The 3,909-nt window shown below is 39.2% G+C and overlaps 1 pseudogene; it reads right to left on the bottom strand.

Moving 5' to 3' along the window:
• Positions 1–1,969: 1,969 nt before the first annotated feature.
• On the bottom strand, positions 1,970–3,650 carry LOC143596374 (9-cis-epoxycarotenoid dioxygenase NCED1, chloroplastic pseudogene; annotated as a pseudogene).
• Positions 3,651–3,909: the final 259 nt, after the last annotated feature.

Genomic DNA, 3,909 nt, shown 5'->3' with positions numbered 1-3,909 from the left:
AAACAATTAGAAGAAAACTTTGGTAAGATATTGGTCAATGATGGAAGGTAGTGGTGATGAGCGCAGAGCACATGCGGAAGCGACCGACGGGAGGCGGTAGCCTGGTCACTAGTGGGCAGGTGGTGGTGATGAGTGCAATCGGAGTCACGCTAACTATTTATTCGCTTTCTTTTTTTTTTTTATGTTCAAAGACATGCCAATTGACTTGTGCTATTAATTAATATGTGAGCTTTACCTGAAACCTTATGAGGTGTTCGGCTTTGAGGGGTGAGGTGTTGGGCTTTTAATAAATTTTGAGGGGTGTCTCAACAGATAAAACTATGAAAAAATTAAACTTCACACAAAAAGTTTGGGGGTAACCAGGCTACCCCTAGGCTTTATTTAGAACGCCATTGGCAGAGAGGATGTTTCGATCCATGATATCAAAAACTAATTAAGGGATTATTTGACAATCTAGACTCTAGTGCGAAATTAATAAGATGTCTAACTGCTTGAATCATTTAACATGTTTATGAAATTTAATTAATAAAAGACTTTATGAGTCATTGAGAGATATAACCAAACACACTATCTCTCTAACTGATTTAAAAGTAGTCTCTTAATAAAATTATTAAAAGACTGGTAAACATTATCTAAATAAAGGAACCTAACTAGAAAGACGTTATTATGACAAAAGTAGAAAAATAGAAATAATGTTACAAAGCAAAGAAGGAATACAGAACATTTTTTAAAACTAGAGTGATGAATGTGGAAACAATGAGAGCCAATAGGCCAATATGAGTAAGGGTTTGAGGGTCTGCATATCTCTGCTGGTTTGATTAGTAGCCTTTGATCAATTATTATTATTATTATTATTATTATTATTATTTGCTTATGTCATCCTTGGCCATCAGGAATAACATTTTAAAAAGAAGAATATTTGTAGCGTATATAACGAGATCGAATTTGGATTGATGTCGATATGCTGCTACCTACTTCCCAAGAAAACAGGCTTTCCTAATAATTAAATTAATATATAAAATATCTCCCCGATCTTTTCTTGGTAACGAATTTAGCACCGTTATGCGCAATCTGTGATAATAATAAATAATGTAAAAAACCGTAATAACTTGTATTTTAAATAGGCTTTTTAAATATTCAATTACTTAAGATATGAAATCACTCAATCAGCAGTGATGCTACCAAATGAGCTACTAACGATTTCTTAGAGAAGGTTGTCAGTTCAGGTCTAACGATGTTATCAAAGGAGCAGTCTAACGATACCATAGTGACTTTCTTCAGACAAAGTTGTCAGTGTAGATCTTGTTCGTAATATTATAAATACCTTGGTATGAATGCTCAATGTTCATTAAAATATAACCGGTATTAATTTATTATTTTATATCTTTCAGTTTTGGGCCGATTCCAATTATATTAACACACATTTTGTGCCTATGGATAATATAAATATTTCATTATTAATATTTTATGTCAAAAATATCTAGAACTCACCTGATATCAACTACCTTATAACCGTTAAGAGGAATACATATTTAATTGCATTAACAGAAACCTAACGTGTCAAAACTGAAAATCTAAGACAGATATTGTAAGCTGGAGGAAAATGAGGGGTTAAATTGAAATAACGGCTTACTTTGTTGCTTTTTACAAACAATAATAATTATATTATTTACAAACTGACTGCTTAACGATATGTACTCCATGCTTTAGCGATGGTACCCAGATGGTAAATGAACCAAGCTGAGCTTCAATTTATACATATACAAAAGCTACAAACTGGTCCCTCACCTTTTAAGTAATTCCAAAACGAACCCTAAATATTTAGAAACTGCTAAACCACCCCAAAGTATCTGCAAACCATCTCTCTAGCAAAATTGCTTCTACTATTAGAGTAGCTGTACACATATCTTGAATATTATTATTGGAACTGGTGTCGGTATTGGAAATAGGTAATTTTCGACGATTTTTCTTTATGCTTGCGTCGACAAGCTTTTGGCGCTTATAAATGTTCCATGGAAACCATATGGAACCCTCGACGGGAGCTTCACGGTCGCCTCTAGCTGTAATGTGATGGCATTGACGATTTGAAGCTCCGATTGCGATGTTTTCTCGTTGTGGACAAACGATAAAATGTGGCCGTCGTCTTCACTTTCGGGGTTAGAGTCTTTGGGAAGAAACAGAGGCTCCCCACCACATTTTTCGTCTCCGTAGATGAATTTCTTTATTTCGCCCGTGGAGAGGTCCACTTTTGCGAACCCCGAAACTTTCGGCCACGGGTCTGCTATCGCAAGGTATGCGAATTTCGACTTGCGCCCTAGAAGGTTTTTGTTTACCATCCCGGCTTCCAAATTAACGTCATTTTGGGGCGAAATGAGCGCCCGACGAGTGGATTTTCCAGTTTTTGGATGAAGCCTAATTTCCGATAGTACACTTTTCAATTCTTCGTTACTTTCATTAAAAATGGAGTCCGCGGGCGTCATGCAAGACCCGATCACGACAACTTCGTTGGTTTCGGGTTCTTCCCAAGCGTTCCAAAGATGAAAACAGAAACAATCGGGAACATCAACCCATTTGATCCCCAAATCATTTTCGGCATACTTGTCGAGAACACCAAACCGCGACACTTTCTTTTTATCAAACACCACAGGCGACCCACCCGTGATCATCTCCGACATCTTGAACACCACCTGGTGGTCCAGGACCACAACGAAATTCTTCGTGATTGCGAAATCATGAACCATAGTGGGACCCCCCAAATTAATCGCCACTTCCTTCGATTTTGACCCATCAGGTGAAAATCGAAAGTATTTTAAGTAAGGCTTATGAATTACATCATAACTCAGAGCAAAAAGCACACCCGAAACTGGATCCAGTTTCAGGTGAGCAATCATTGTAGACTTTAACTGTCCGTCAAAGTTATACCGCCCGACAGTTTTCAAATCCCCTGTCGGGGTAACCCTTACTTCATACGGCAAATCATCTTCGGACATAGCCAAAAGCCGATTATTAAAATAAACCAAACCCGCATTCGCCACACCTATTCCTTGACTATGATCCACCAACCCGCATAACCCGCGCGCATAAAACAGCAACAATTTAGCAATACCCGCATGACCATGAAGCTCCCCAATAGCTTTCGGGAAAACTGATTTCCCGATCGCGCGTTCTTGAACAAGCCTCTGCGTCTCCGTAAACCGACAAGCGTAGCTCGCCGATCCCTTATCGAACTTCACCGCGTAAATCATACCATCACCATCAAACAAATGGTGACCCGAAGTCGGCTCGAACATCGGGTTGGCCCCGTTTCGCAAGTACACACCGTCGATATGGTTCGGGATTGTCCCGTCCACTAGACAGTGTTGCACCGGATGTTCCGGGACCGGGGAGAAGTTTCCCGCAATTTGGACATTGGGGTCGACTGTTTTGGGTAACGGGTGTTTCTTTTCGCGTTCGAGTAGCGAGTTTTCAATCGCGTCCAATGCGATCGCGGACGCCTTTTGAAAGAAGTTCCATGGTTTTGTAAGTGGGGGTTGTTTAGGGAAAGTAATGCCAGTAGGTGATTGAAGAGCGGACTTGATTGTTTTGTGTTTATTATTAGTATTATGTGAATATATGATTGTTATGGGATTGGGTAAACTAGCAGAGGCCATTGTTGTAACTGGAAGCTATGTGGTAAGGTAGCTTCCTGTAAGGAATTTGAAAGTGAGAGTGAGTGGGAATGAATAATAATATTGTGGTGTTTTGGGATGAAAGAATGGGAGGATATTAATAGTGGGGGAGGTCCACCTTAAAACAGGCATAGGTGACCCCGTGTTGGATGGTTTAACAAAGGCGATGCAAAACATCGACAAGCCAAATTATATTGCTCGTCATCGGTGTATTAATATTATTCTACTATAATTTTCCAAC

Source organism: Bidens hawaiensis, unplaced genomic scaffold (assembly GCF_021521415.1).
Source record: "Bidens hawaiensis isolate Kalapana, Puna unplaced genomic scaffold, B.hawaiensis_p1.1 tig00046309_1, whole genome shotgun sequence".
Classification (NCBI taxonomy): domain Eukaryota; kingdom Viridiplantae; phylum Streptophyta; class Magnoliopsida; order Asterales; family Asteraceae; genus Bidens; species Bidens hawaiensis.
Note: the sequence above shows the minus strand (reverse complement) of the source record. Positions and strands in the feature narration are given on the sequence as shown.